Source organism: Zea mays, chromosome 1 (assembly GCF_902167145.1).
Source record: "Zea mays cultivar B73 chromosome 1, Zm-B73-REFERENCE-NAM-5.0, whole genome shotgun sequence".
Lineage (NCBI taxonomy): Eukaryota > Viridiplantae > Streptophyta > Magnoliopsida > Poales > Poaceae > Zea > Zea mays.
The window spans coordinates 20,873,199-20,889,050 of NC_050096.1; positions in this window are offsets into that span (position 1 = coordinate 20,873,199).

Consider the following 15,852-nt stretch of genomic DNA (forward strand, 5'->3'; position numbering starts at 1 on the left):
CTCAAGAGGAGGGCAATGATCAAGGGGGAGATGCTCATGATCAAGACAAGGAAGATGATGAGTGTCCAAGACCGCCACACCCAAGAGTCCACCAAGCAATACAACGAGATCACTCCGTGAACACCATCCTCAGCGATATTCATATGGGGGTAACCACTCGATCTTGTGTTGCTCATTTTTGTGAACATTACTCCTTTGTGTCTTCTATTGAGCCATGCAGGGTAGAAGATGCATTAAGGGATTCAGATTGGGTGTTGGCGATGCAAGAGGAGCTCAACAACTTCACGAGGAATGAGGTATGGCATTTAGTTCCACGTCCTAACCAAAATGTTGTAGGAACCAAGTGGGTCTTCAGCAACAAGCAAGATGAGCATGGTGTGGTGACAAGGAACAAAGCCCGACTTGTGGCCAAGGGATATTCACAAGTCGAAGGTTTGGATTTTGGTGAAACCTATGCACCTGTAGCTAAGCTTGAGTCAATTCGTATATTACATGCATATGCTACTTACCATGGCTTTAAGCTTTATCAAATGGACGTGAAAAGTGCCTTCCTCAATGGACCAATCAAGGAGGAGGTCTATGTTGAGCAACCTCTGAGAGCACCTAGAGGGGGGGGGGGGGTGAATAGGTGATCCTGTAAAACTTGAAACTTAACTCACAAAACTTGATTAGGAATTAGCACAAATAATGCCAAGTGGCTAGAGAGGAGTCTCAACAAAACACAATAACCACAAGAGATCAATCACATAGATGGCACAGTGGTTTATCCCGTGGTTCGGCCAAGACCAACGCTTGCCTACTCCACGTTGTGGTGTCCCAACGGACGAGGGTTGCAATCAACCCCTCTCAAGCGGTCCAAAGACCCACTTGAATACCACGGTGTTTTGCTTGCTTTACTATATCCCGTTTGCGAGGAATCTCCACACTTTGGAGCCTCTCGCCCTTACACTTAGAAGATCACAAAGAAGCACAGAGTAAGGGTGTAACGCCCTGAATTTGGGGGTAGAATTTTTTCTTCTTTTCTCTCACCAAATTCGGGCGTTACTCTCTTTTCTCTTTCCCCGTTTGCTCCTTCTTCCCAATTTCAAACCGGTATAGCGGCAGGTGTCCGTGTCATGTATAAACCAAAACCTAAGTGTCATGGGTGTTGCATCATGCCGAAGCGCATTTCTTTGTCTGATGATCAGTGTTCGTCTTGTTCCGTTCCGGATTTCGGTTCGCGATTTAATTCCATTTAGTGGTCCCCGCTCGTCGTGGGTTTTCGATCCGCGAAGTGGCCTGGCCCAGCCCAACCTAGTCCAGCCCAGCCCAACCGGCCCGGCCCGCCCCGGCCTGCGCGCCCCTGGCGCCCAAACCCCCCCATGCGCCCCCCTCCCCTCTCTCTCTCATTTGGATCTCCCGCGCAAACAACCTCTCCTCTCCCTCTTCCACCTCTCTCTCCCCGTGGTGCCCTAGGATTTGGAGACGGCGATCACCGGATTTTGGACCCCGAGGTGAGCTCCCCTCCCCTCCCCTTCTCCTCTCTCTCTCTCTCTCCCTCCTCTTCTTCCTCCCCACGCGTGCCCCCCCTTTCTTCCCCTGCTCGCGCGCGCCCCTGCCCGCCCCTGCTCGCCGGCGGTGCGGCGCTCCCCGCCCCCTACTCGCCCGCGGTGGCGCCCCCCGCCCCTCCCCGGCCCGCGGTGGCGATCCCGCCCCCCCCCCCGGTTCAACCGCCCCCCCGGTTCAACCGCCCCCCCGGTTCAACCGCCCCGGCCCCGGCTCGGCCGCCCCGTGCCCCGGCTCGGCCGCCCGTTCCCCCGTCCCGGCCTCGCCCGACCATATCTTCGCTCGCCCGCGCTCGCGGTGATTATTCGTTAATTAGCGTGTTGCGTCGCGCGCTTCGCCGCGCGACGGATTTGTCTAAATTCAGATTCTATCTTGGGTTGCGTCGTGCGCTTCGTCGCGCGACGATCCATTTTTATTTCAGGTTGTTTAAGGTGTAACGCCGTGTGTGTATTCACGCGACGTTCCACTTTGGACTCAGTCTAGTCGACGTATGCCATCGTGCGCTTCGTCGCGCGACGCTTAACGTCTCCTCGTAACTAAGGCGAAGTGTCTCGTTGCGTGCTCGGTCGCGCGACGAGTCGTTAACTTCTTAATTTGTTTTAGAGAGCTTTGTCGCGCGTCTCGCCGCGCGACCATCTTTTTATTTATCTCCACCTGCTGATAATAATTAGACATGAAACATGACTTTACTTTACGCTAAACATAGTGTCTACATTAAATTTCCTTCCATTAAGCGAGTGGTTAATTTATAATCATGTAACGTGATCGTTTCTCGACTGTCTTTTCCTCTTTCTCTCTTAACCGTACTCGCGAGCCCGTGTGGAACGTCTGTTTACTTATTGCATTCTATTGTATGGTGTACTGTTCTTGTGTATTAAATGTGTGGATGTATGTATGTTTGCGCTCGCATAGAGAACGATCCGGTTGAAGAGCCCGAGGAACTCGCAGGAGAAGCCCCTGAGCAGCAGTCGGTTGGTGGAGGCAAGTGTCCTTTGACCTATCTCTGTCCTACTCATTCTTTAATTCACCTCCCGCTTTACACACTTATGCCTAAGGATTGACTAGCTTTTGTTATCCATGTCCTTGTTTACCTATTTGGGTTGGATTATTACTATTTAGCTTTATGCTATTGCTCAACTCTAATTAATGAACATGATGAGATTATCTATGATACGCTGTTTTTCCCCTTTCTTATGTTGATGTTATGCTTGTGGTCTTTAAGGGGGCTCGAGCGGTTTCTCGAGTGCCTCTCCGTAAGGACCTGTTCTATGGATGACCGCCCGGGAAAACAGTGCAACCATGAGGGTAGAATGGGGTGCCCTTAGCTGATTAATTAGAGGATCCGGGATGTAGTTCACTTAGCCGTCGTGCCGTCAATGGGGCTCGGTGTATGCGGCTCGCTCTGCCAAGGTTGATTTGTCCCTTGGGGAGGAGTGCGGTACATTTAGGAAACCTAACGGGTGGCTACAGCCCCGAGGAATCTTTGTAAAGGCTACGTAGTGATGCCCTGCTAGGCCACCTAGGTAGTGGTCAATGGGGAGTAGCTCTCTCCGGGCAGAATAGGAATCACGGCTTGTGAGTAAAGTGCACAACCTCTGCAGAGTGTTTGAAAACTGATATATCAGCCGTGCTCACGGTTATGAGAGGCCAAGGGAGCTCCAATGATTAGTGGTACTTGATCAGAGACATTGTGGTACAGGTGGCTATGAGATTGATGGTTTTGGTTATGACTATGGTGCTGGTAAGTGGTATTCTTTCCGTTTGGAAAGGGTACATCGGGTTAATAACTTGGGTTAATGCTAAAACTTGGCTTTCTACTAGTAAGTAATAATCTGACCAACTAAAAGCAACTGCTTGACTTATCCCCACATAAAGCTAGTCCACTACAGCCAAACAGGATACTTGCTGAGTATGTTGATGTGTACTCACCCTTGCTCTACACACCAAACCCCCCCAGGTTGTCAGCATTGCAACCACTGCTCAGGCGAAGATGAAGCTGTGGAAGGAGACTTCCAGGAGTTCCACGACTACGACGAGTTCTAGGCGTGGGTTAGCGGCAACCCCCAATCGGCTGCCTGTGAAGGCCGCGTTAATCTACGTTTCTTTTCCGCACTTTGATTTATTGTAAGAACTATATGGACGTCTCAGACGTACGATGTAATCGACTATTATTTCCCTTTTAATACTATTTTGAGCACTGTGTGATGATGTCCATGTTATGTAACTGCTGTGTACGTGAATAACTGATCCTGGCACGTACATGGTTCGCATTCGGTTTGCCTTCTAAAACCGGGTGTGACATAAGTGGTATCAAAGCCGTGCTGACTGTAGGACCGCTAACCTAGAGTAGAATGGTCGTTCTAAGGACTATAGACCTCTGTCTCTGCCTTGACTTTGATATCCCTTCAAAAGTTGGTCATACCGACCAAATCTATGTTCTACTATATATTATACCTTGCTGAAAATCATGTTTTATTCTAATCCTTCATTTACTTATGATTCATTACTTGCTGGTCATATTGATTCTTTTCTCACCCTTTTGCTTGCGATGTCTTTTGTAGATGGCTCGACTTAGACACACTGCACGAAAGTCAGTCATCCCCTTCTTACCCTCCCGCCTTGCTGAGCGTCCGCTTCGCCGTCCCGTGGCCGGACAGTCCAGCCACTATGAGAGACTGCACCACCGCCTGCATGAGGAGCAGGAGCGTCGACGACAGGAGCAGCAGGGCTCTTCCTTCTCGCTCCAGCAGGAGATAGAGTCTGTGAGGAGCTGCTCCCCTGTGCTTCCTCTGGAGGCGCCCCCTGCACCACCATTGGGTGCCCCAGCCCCTGGAGTAGCTGCTGGAGGAGACCCAGACGACGGAGATGGCGACGACAGCTCGAGCCACGACACCGACTTCTCTGCTAACCATGAGCTGGAAGGATGGTTTGCTCGATCCATCACTCGCGACGCTGCTCGCGGGTGTCACTTCCACGATGCGCTCGATACCCTGTTACGTCGGGCATTTGACCGGCATACTTGGTCCATCGAGTATCGCTGTGTGGTCTACCAGCACTGTCGCGGGGTCTACCCGAACCGCTGGGAGGCAACCTGCTTGGTGCGCCGTCCGGAGAACAGTCTCCAGGGTGCGGAGGCCTGCTCAGAGCACTATTCTATCTCTGAGCGGGGCTCAGCTGAGGCAGCCATGCAAGATGCTGCACGGCGTGCGCTTTCGCACTACTGCTCGGTTTTTGGTGGGGTAGCTGACGGTCTTGACCTGAAGTATTACCCCCGCCGTCCATCTGGCAGCACAGGAGGCGTGATTGTCTCACCTGTCGGTGAGGGCAATCCTAGGTTGAGCAGCACAGTCAACCTAGCCGCCGTGCTAAACACGGAGCTGGACCATGCATTGGACGAGCTGAGTAGGGCTCGTGCTGAGATCGCCCAGCTGCGGGCTGAGCGCGCGGAACGTCGTCACTTGGATGGTGGTTCCCCCGCTCCCGTCGGGACTCAGCACCTGTACCGCTCACCTCGGCGTGGACACCAGTCTTATGGCAATCCCGACTGCAAGACCAAGATAACTCTAGAACCATAGATCGTTAGAGTTGGACCTTGTAATTAATACAAAATATATATACATAGAAGTGTCAGTCTTAGCGTTAGTCTCGCTCTTAGTTAGTCTTAGTTAGACAGGGTAGTTTGCTATATCCTGTGCATTGATGTCTGTCATGATGAACTATGTTTGGTTTGGATCTTTGTAATGATTGTCACCAGAGTGTGGGTATCCCCTGCATTTTGGTTTACCTATTATGTTAATAAAGTTAGTTATATAGTTGGGAAACCTTTTATTCTACTTTCCTCTTTATCTGAGAAGCTGTGTGGTCTGTGTTGGAGATCAGTGAAGATGCTCATCTGTTCAGTGCTGTTGAAGAATCCTCTACTCTTTTCTTATGCTGCAAGATTTGCCAGATCAGTTCTGATGTGTGGTTGCATTCTGCAGATGTCAGAGAACAGGCGTAGAGGAGGAAGGCGTGCTCAACAGGAGCGAGCCGCTCCGCAGGATGAGGTGCCCCAGCAGCAGCACCTGCCGCCCCCGCCCCCGATGTCCATCGAGCAGATGTTTCTGATGCAGACTCAAGCAGTTCAAGCCATCGGTCAGACTTTGGCCGCCATTCAGCAGCAGCAGCAGCAACAGCAGCAGGCCCCACCTCAGCCTCAGATGCCTCAGATGCCCAGAGACAAGCGTGCTGAATTCATGAGAGGTCATCCACCAACGTTTGCTCATTCTTCTGACCCCATGGATGCTGAAGACTGGCTGCGCACTGTGGAGCGGGAGTTGCATACCGCTCAGTGCGATGATAGGGAGAAGGTTCTGTATGGTCCCCGTCTGTTGAGAGGAGCAGCCCAATCATGGTGGGAGTCTTACCTCGCCACCCATGCCCACCCTGACGCCATCACCTGGGAAGAGTTCATAGGTAGTTTTCGTCAGTACCATGTTCCTGCAGGTCTGATGACAGTGAAGAAGGAGGAGTTTCTAGCTCTCAAGCAAGGGCCGTTGTCTGTCAGTGAGTACCGGGACAGGTTTCTGCAATTGTCTCGCTATGCTCCTGAAGATGTCAACACCGACGCCAAGCGACAGTACCGTTTCCTGAGAGGCTTGGTTGACCCTCTGCAGTACCAACTGATGAATCACACCTTCCCGACATTTCAGCACCTGATTGACAGAGCAATCATGACAGAGAGGAAGCGTAAAGAGATGGAGGATCGTAAGCGCAAGATCAGTGGACCCCAGCCTGGAAGCAGCAATCGTCCTCGTTTCTCAAGCAATCAACCTCAACAGTTCAGGCAGAACCAGCGTCCACCTCAGCATCAGCAGTTCCAAAGGCAGTATCCTCAGCATCAGTACCAGAACCGTCAGAGCAATCAGTCAGGAGGTCAGTTTCAGAGGCAGAATCAGCAGGCACCTCATCTTCCTGCCCCAGCAACCCAGCAGAACAGTCAGGCAGCACCAGCTCAGGTTGGAAACAGAGCATGTTTCCACTGTGGAGAGCAAGGCCATTGGGTGATGCAATGTCCGAAGAAGGCAGCCCAGCAGCAGTCAGGCCCCAATGCCCCAGCAAAGCAGAATGTGCCTCAGTCTGGAGCAGGCAATCGCTCTCAGCCGCGCTATAATCATGGAAGGCTGAACCACTTGGAGGCTGAAGCAGTTCAGGAGACCCCCGACATGATAGTAGGTATGTTCCCAGTCGATTCCCATATTGCAGAAGTGTTATTTGATACTGGAGCAACGCATTCTTTCATTACTGCATCATGGGTAGAAGCACATAATCTTCCAATTACTACCATGTCAAACCCCATTCAAATTGACTCAGCCGGTGGTAGAATTCGAGCCGATAGCATTTGTCTGAATATAAGTGTGGAAATAAGGGGGATAGCGTTTCCCGCTAACCTTATAGTAATGGGTACTCAGGGAATAGACATCATCCTAGGGATGAATTGGCTAGATAAGTATCAGGCAGTTATCAGTTGTGATAAGAGGACAATCAAGTTGGTGTCCCCACTAGGAGAGGAAGTGGTGACCGAGTTAGTCCCGCCTGAGCCAAAGAAAGGAAGTTGTTATCAGATAGCTATTGATAGCAGTAAAGCAGACCCAATCGAGAGGATCAAGGTTGTGTCCGAGTTCCCGGATGTGTTTCCAAAGGACTTACCGGGTATGCCACCAGAGCGCAAAGTTGAGTTTGCCATAGAGCTTCTTCCTGGAACCGCCCCTATCTTTAAGATAGCTTACAGAATATCTGAACCAGAGTTGGATGAACTTAAGAAGCAAATTGATGAGCTGTCAGAGAAAGGTTACATCCGGCCAAGCACCTCGCCTTGGGCCGCTCCTGTCTTGTTCGTGGAAAAGAAAGATGGCACCAAAAGGATGTGTATCGATTATCGAGCTTTGAATGAGGTCACGATCAAGAACAAGTATCCCTTGCCCAGAATAGAAGATCTGTTCGACCAGTTGAGAGGAGCCAGTGTGTTCTCCAAGATTGATCTGAGGTCAGGTTATCATCAGCTCAGGATCCGACCTTCGGACATTCTGAAGACGGCATTCATTTCCAAGTATGGGTTGTATGAGTTCACAGTGATGTCTTTTGGTTTGACCAATGCGCCAGCGTTCTTTATGAACTTGATGAATAGTGTATTCATGGATTATCTTGATAAGTTTGTGGTGGTGTTCATTGATGACATTCTGGTTTATTCTCAAAGCGAAGAAGAGCACGCAGAACATTTGAAGATGGTGTTGCAGAGATTGCGAGAGCACCAGTTGTATGCAAAGTTGAGCAAGTGTGAGTTCTGGATCAGTGAAGTCCTGTTCTTAGGTCACATAATCAACAAAGAAGGATTGGCTGTGGATCCGAAGAAAGTGGCAGACATTCTGAACTGGAAAGCGCCAACAGATGCTCGAGGAATCAAGAGTTTCATTGGAATGGCCGGATATTATCGGCGATTCATTGAAGGGTTTTCGAAGATTGCGAAACCAATGACAGCGTTGCTAGGCAACAAAGTTGAGTTCAAGTGGACCCAGAAATGCCAAGAGGCCTTTGAAGCGCTGAAAGAGAAGTTGACTACAGCGCCTGTCCTAGTCTTGCCTGATGTGCACAAGCCCTTCTCGGTGTATTGTGATGCTTGCTACACAGGTTTGGGATGTGTGTTGATGCAAGAGGGAAGAGTTGTGGCTTACTCGTCCCGACAGTTGAAGGTTCATGAGAAGAATTACCCAATCCTTGATCTAGAGTTGGCAGCAGTGGTTCACGCACTGAAGACATGGAGGCACTATCTGTATGGACAGAAATGCGATGTTTACACAGATCACAAGAGTCTGAAGTACATATTCACTCAGTCAGAGTTGAACATGAGACAACGAAGATGGTTAGAGTTGATCAAAGATTATGAGTTGGAGATTCATTACCATCCAGGCAAAGCAAACGTAGTGGCAGATGCTTTGAGCAGAAAGAGTCAAGTCAATCTGATGGCCGCTCGTCCGATGCCTTATGAGTTGGCCAAAGAGTTTGACAGGTTGAGTCTCGGATTTCTGAACAATTCTCGAGGAGTCACAGTTGAGTTGGAACCTACCTTAGAGCGCGAAATCAAAGAAGCGCAGAAGAATGATGAAAAGATCAGTGAGATCCGGCGACTGATTCTAGATGGCAGAAGCAAAGATTTTCGAGAAGATGCAGAAGGCGTGATATGGTTCAAGATCGCTTGTGTGTTCCCAATGTCCAGTCTATTCGGGAGTTGATTCTCAAGGAAGCTCATGAGACAGCTTATTCGATTCACCCTGGCAGTGAGAAGATGTATCAGGATCTGAAGAAGAAATTCTGGTGGTACGGAATGAAAAGGGAAATCGCAGAGCATGTGGCTATGTGTGATAGTTGTCGAAGAATTAAGGCAGAGCACCAGAGACCAGCTGGATTGTTGCAACCGTTGCAGATCCCTCAGTGGAAATGGGATGAAATCGGTATGGATTTCATAGTCGGATTGCCTCACACTCGAGCCGGCTACGATTCCATTTGGGTAGTAGTGGACCGCTTGACCAAGTCAGCCCACTTCATACCTGTCAAGACCAATTACAGCAGTGCAGTATTGGCAGAGTTGTATATGTCTCGGATCGTTTGTCTTCATGGTGTGCCAAAGAAGATAGTGTCAGACAGAGGAACGCAGTTCACCTCTCATTTCTGGCAGCAGTTGCATGAAGCTTTGGGCACGCATCTGAACTTCAGTTCAGCTTATCATCCGCAGACAGATGGCCAGACCGAAAGGACCAATCAAATTCTTGAAGACATGTTGAGAGCCTGTGCGTTGCAAGACCAGTCCGGATGGGACAAGAGATTGCCTTATGCAGAGTTTTCCTATAACAACAGTTACCAGGCCAGTTTAAAGATGTCACCATTTCAGGCGCTCTATGGAAGGAGTTGTAGAACTCCGTTGCAATGGGATCAGCCCGGAGAAAAGCAAGTGTTTGGGCCAGACATTTTGCTTGAAGCCGAAGAGAACATCAAGATGGTCCGAGAGAATCTGAAGATAGCGCAATCAAGGCAGCGAAGCTATGCAGACACAAGAAGAAGAGAGCTGAGTTTCGAAGTCGGAGACTTTGTCTACCTGAAAGTGTCACCGATCAGAGGAGTCAGAAGATTCGGAGTGAAAGGCAAACTAGCACCCCGCTACGTTGGTCCGTATCAGATTCTTGCAAGACGTGGAGAAGTGGCCTATCAGCTCAGTTTGCCCGAGAATTTGTCTGCTGTGCATGATGTCTTTCATGTGTCTCAGTTGAAGAAGTGCTTGCGTGTGCCAGAAGAGCAGTTGCCAGTGGAAGGTCTTGAAGTCCAGGAGGACTTGACCTACGTTGAGAAGCCAGTGCAAATCCTTGAGGTTGCAGACAGAGTCACCCGAAGGAAGACCATCAGAATGTGCAAAGTCAAATGGAATCATCACTCTGAGGAAGAAGCAACCTGGGAGCGTGAAGATGGTCTGATGGCTAAATACCCTGAGCTTTTTGCTAGCCGACCCTGAATCTCGAGGGCGAGATTCTTTTAAGGGGGATAGGCTTGTAACGCCCTGAATTTGGGGGTAGAATTTTTTCTTCTTTTCTCTCACCAAATTCGGGCGTTACTCTCTTTTCTCTTTCCCCGTTTGCTCCTTCTTCCCAATTTCAAACCGGTATAGCGGCAGGTGTCCGTGTCATGTATAAACCAAAACCTAAGTGTCATGGGTGTTGCATCATGCCGAAGCGCATTTCTTTGTCTGATGATGAGTGTTCGTCTTGTTCCGTTCCGGATTTCGGTTCACGATTTAATTCCATTTAGTGGTCCGCGCTCGTCGTGGGTTTTCGATCCGCGAAGTGGCCCGGCCTAGCCCAACCTAGTCCAGCCCAGCCCAACCGGCCCGGCCCGCCCCGGCCTGCGCGCCCCTGGCGCCCAAACCCCCCCATGCGCCCCCCCTCCCCTCTCTCTCTCTCATTTGGATCTCCCGCGCAAACAACCTCTCCTCTCCCTCTTCCACCTCTCTCTCCCCGTGGTGCCCTAGGATTTGGAGACGGCGATCACCGGATTTTGGACCCCGAGGTGAGCTCCCCTCCCCTCCCCTTCTCCTCTCTCTCTCTCTCTCCCTCCTCTTCTTCCTCCCCACGCGCGCCCCCCCTTTCTTCCCCTGCTCGCGCGCGCCCCTGCCCGCCCCTGCTCGCCGGCGGCGCGGCGCTCCCCGCCCCCTGCTCGCCCGCGGCGGCGCCCCCCGCCCCTCCCCGGCCCGCGGCGGCGATCCCACCCCCCCGGTTCAACCGCCCCCCCGGTTCAACCGCCCCGTCCCCGGCTCGGCCGCCCCGTGCCCCGGCTCGGCCGCCCGTTCCCCCGTCCCGGCCTCGCCCGACCGTATCTTCGCTCGCCCGCGCTTGCGGTGATTATTCGTTAATTAGCGTGTTGCGTCGCGCGCTTCGCCGCGCGACGGATTTGTCTAAATTCAGATTCTATCTTGGGTTGCGTCGTGCGCTTCGTCGCGCGACGATCCATTTTTGTTTCAGGTTGTTTAAGGTGTAACGCCGCGTGTGTATTCACGCGACGTTCCACTTTGGACTCAGTCTAGTCGACGTATGCCGTCGTGCGCTTCGTCGCGCGACGCTTAACGTCTCCTCGTAACTAAGGCGAAGTGTCTCGTTGCGTGCTCGGTCGCGCGACGAGTCATTAACTTCTTAATTTGTTTTAGAGAGCTTTGTCGCGCGTCTCACCGCGCGACCATCTTTTTATTTATCTCCACCTGCTGATAATAATTAGACATGAAACATGACTTTACTTTACGCTAAACATAGTGTCTACATTAAATTTCCTTCCATTAAGCGAGTGATTAATTTATAATCATGTAACGTGATCGTTTCTCGACTGTCTTTTCCTCTTTCTCTCTTAACCGTACTCGCGAGCCCGCGTGGAACGTCTGTTTACTTATTGCATTCTATTGTATGGTGTACTGTTCTTTTGTATTAAATGTGTGGATGTATGTATGTTTGCGCTCGCATAGAGAACGATCCGGTTGAAGAGCCCGAGGAACTCGCAGGAGAAGCCCCTGAGCAGCAGTCGGTTGGTGGAGGCAAGTGTCCTTTGACCTATCTCTGTCCTACTCATTCTTTAATTCACCTCCCGCTTTACACACTTATGCCTAAGGATTGACTAGCTTTTGTTATCCATGTCCTTGTTTACCTATTTGGGTTGGATTATTACTATTTAGCTTTATGCTATTGCTCAACTCTAATTAATGAACATGATGAGATTATCTATGATACGCTGTTTTTCCCCTTTCTTATGTTGATGTTATGCTTGTGGTCTTTAAGGGGGCTCGAGCGGTTTCTCGAGTGCCTCTCCGTAAGGACCTGTTCTATGGATGACCGCCCGGGAAAACAGTGCAACCATGAGGGTAGAATGGGGTGCCCTTAGCTGAATAATTAGAGGATCCGGGATGTAGTTCACTTAGCCGTCGTGCCGTCAATGGGGCTCGGTGTATGCGGCTCGCTCTGCCAAGGTTGATTTGTCCCTTGGGGAGGAGTGCGGTACATTTAGGAAACCTAATGGGTGGCTACAGCCCCGGGGAATCTTTGTAAAGGCTACATAGTGATGCCCTGCTAGGCCACCTAGGTAGTGGTCAATGGGGAGTAGCTCTCTCCGGGCAGAATGGGAATCACGGCTTGTGGGTAAAGTGCACAACCTCTGCAGAGTGTTTGAAAACTGATATATCAGCCGTGCTCACGGTTATGAGCGGCCACGGGAGCTCCAATGATTAGTGGTACTTGATCAGAGACATTGTGGTACAGGTGGCTATGAGATTGATGGTTTTGGTTATGACTATGGTGCTGGTAAGTGGTATTCTTTCCGTTTGGAAAGGGTACATCGGGTTAATAACTTGGGTTAATGCTAAAACTTGGCTTTCTACTAGTAAGTAATAATCTGACCAACTAAAAGCAACTGCTTGACTTATCCCCACATAAAGCTAGTCCACTACAGCCAAACAGGATACTTGCTGAGTATGTTGATGTGTACTCACCCTTGCTCTACACACCAAACCCCCCCCAGGTTGTCAGCATTGCAACCACTGCTCAGGCGAAGATGAAGCTGTGGAAGGAGACTTCCAGGAGTTCCACGACTACGACGAGTTCTAGGCGTGGGTTAGCGGCAACCCCCAGTCGGCTGCCTGTGAAGGCCGCGTTAATCTACGTTTCTTTTCCGCACTTTGATTTATTGTAAGAACTATATGGACGTCTCAGACGTACGATGTAATCGACTATTATTTCCCTTTTAATACTATTTTGAGCACTGTGTGATGATGTCCATGTTATCTAACTGCTGTGTACGTGAATAACTGATCCTGGCACGTACATGGTTCGCATTCGGTTTGCCTTCTAAAACCGGGTGTGACAAAGGGAGGGATGAGCAACACACTCAAGACAAGAAATCACAGCAACACCACGCACACAAGTCGCAACAAGAGCTTACAACACAACTCAATGAGTTCACAACTCAACTAGAGCTCTAATTGCTATCGCAAGGAATCAAAAGCGCGAAATCGATGTCTTAGTGCTTAGGAATGCTTAGAGAATGCTTGTTGTGCTCCTTCATGCGCTTAGGGGTCCCTTTTATAGCCCCAAGGCAGCTAGGAGCCGTTGAGAGCATTCCAGGAAGGCAATTCTTGCCTTCTGTCGTCTGGCGCACCAGACAGTCCGCTGCACCACCGGACACTGTCCGGTGCAAATTTCTTTCCTTCTCTGGCGAAGCCGACCGTTGGCGCACCGAACACTGTCCGGTGCACACCGGACAGTTCGGTGCTCCCTCCCGACCGTTGGCTCGACCACATGTCTCGCGCAGATCGCGCAGCTGACCGTTAGCACGGCCGACCGTTGGCTCACCGGACAGTCCGGTGCACACCGGACAGTCCGGTGAATTATAGCCGTACGCCGCCGATGAAATCCCAAGAGCAGTGAGTTCGCAAGAGCCAGCCTGGCGCACCGGACACTGTCCGGTGCGTCACCGGACACTGTCCGGTGCACCACCGGACGGTCCGGTGCACCCAGACTGAGCAGACTTTGGCTGAACAAAGCCATCTCACTTCTAGTTTGATTTCTCCTGTTTCCAGCACTTAGACACAATACATTAGTCTATAAAACAATGTACTAAGTCTAGAAACATACCTTTTAACTTGATTTGCACTTTGTCCACCACCTTGCATATGTTAACACTTAAGCACTTGTGTTGGCACTTAATCACCAAAATACTTAGAAATGGCCCAAGGGCACATTTCCCTTTCAATCTCCCCCTTTTTGGTGATTTATGCCAACACAATAAAAAGCAACTAAAGGAAGTGCAGCATCAATATAAATGAGAACTCAAAATTGTTTTGATTCAAATTTGGCATATATGGATCATTCTTTGCCACCACTTGGTTTGTTTTTGCAAATCAACCTCAAATCCCTATCTCTAAGTCAAAAACACTTGTTGAGACATAACAAGAGTTGTTCCATGAGAATTGATCAAAGATTTCAAAAACTCCCCCTTTTTCTCATAATAAAGCCTTCTTCCCACAAGAGACCAACTTTTGACAATAAGAGGCAAACAAGAGTATTTTGACAAACAAAAACTCTAACTCTATTTTTTTTAAAATTCTCAAGTGGTAGCTAATCCATTTATTGCTTTGGCCTTTTATTTTCTCCCCCTTTGGCATCAAGCACCAAAACGGGATCAATCTTGGCCCTTTAACCCCATTGCCTCACCAAAATCTTCAACGAAGAATAAAAAGGCAATAAGAGTACGAAGATGAACTTGGAAAAGTTACTCTATCATCGGAGTGCAGTGGAAGTCTTGCATGGTCCAAGTCCACCTTTTCCCTTTCAAACCATCTTTGAGACTAAATTAATCAAACTCAAGCATATAGTTAGTCTCAAAAGGTCAAGTTGTAGCACACCTCCCCCTAAATTTGTGCATCACTTGCAAATGGACTTGTAAGGTCCGGGGAGTGCTTGTACAACTTGAGCACCATAAGTAAACAACAAAATGCATAAGGAACATGATCAAAGGCATAAACACATGTATGCTATAAATCAATCCAAGTTCCGCGAATCTAAGACATTTAGCTCACTACGCAACTTGCAAAAGGTCTGCTCATCTAAAGGCTTGGTAAAGATATCGGCTAGCTGGTTCTCGGAGCTAACATGAAACACTTCGATATCTCCCTTTTGCTGGTGGTCTCTCAAAAAGTGATGCTGGATGTCTATATGCTTTGTGCGGCTGTGTTCAACAGGATTATCCGCAATGCGGATAGCACTCTCATTGTCACATAGGAGTGGGACTTTGCTTAGATTGTAGCCAAAGTACCGGAGGGTTTGCCTCATCCAAAGTAGTTGCGCGCAACACTGTCCTGCGGCAACGTACTCGGCCTCAGCGGTGGATAGAGCAACGGATGTTTGTTTCTTAGAACTCCACGACACCAGGGACCTTCCTAAGAATTGGCACGTCCCCGATGTGCTCTTCCTATCGACCTTACATCCAGCATAGTCGAAGTCTGAATATCCAATCAAGTCAAAGGTAGACCCCTTTGGATACCAGATCCCGAAACAAGGCGTAGCGACTAAATATCTAAGAATTCGCTTCACCGCCACTAAGTGACAATCCCTTGGATCGGATTGAAATCTAGCACACATGCATACGCTAAGCATAATATCCGGTCTACTTGCACATAAATAAAGTAAAGACCCTATCATAGACCGGTATGCCTTTTGATCAACGGACTTACCTCCTTTGTTGAGGTCGGTGTGTCCGTCGGTTCCCATTGGAGTCTTTGCGGGCTTGGCGTCCTTCATCCCAAACCGCTTGATCAAGTCTTGCGTGTACTTCGTTTGGGAGATGAAGGTCCCATCCTTGAGTTGCCTCACTTGAAACCCAAGGAAGTAGCTTAACTCGCCCATCATTGACATCTCGAACTTTTGAGTCATTACCCTGCTAAACTCTTCACAAGACTTTTGGTTAGTAGAACCAAATATTATGTCATCGACATAAATTTGGCACACAAACAGATCACCATCACAAGTCTTAGTAAAAAGAGTTGGATCGGCTTTCCCAACCTTGAAAGCATTAGCAATTAAAAAGTCTCTAAGGCATTCATACCATGCTCTTGGGGCTTGCTTAAGTCCATAGAGCGCCTTAGAGAGCTTACACACGTGGTCGGGGTACCGTTCATCCTCGAAGCCAGGGGGTTGCTCCACGTACACCTCTTCCTTGATTGGCCCGTTGAGGAAAGCTCTCTTCACATCC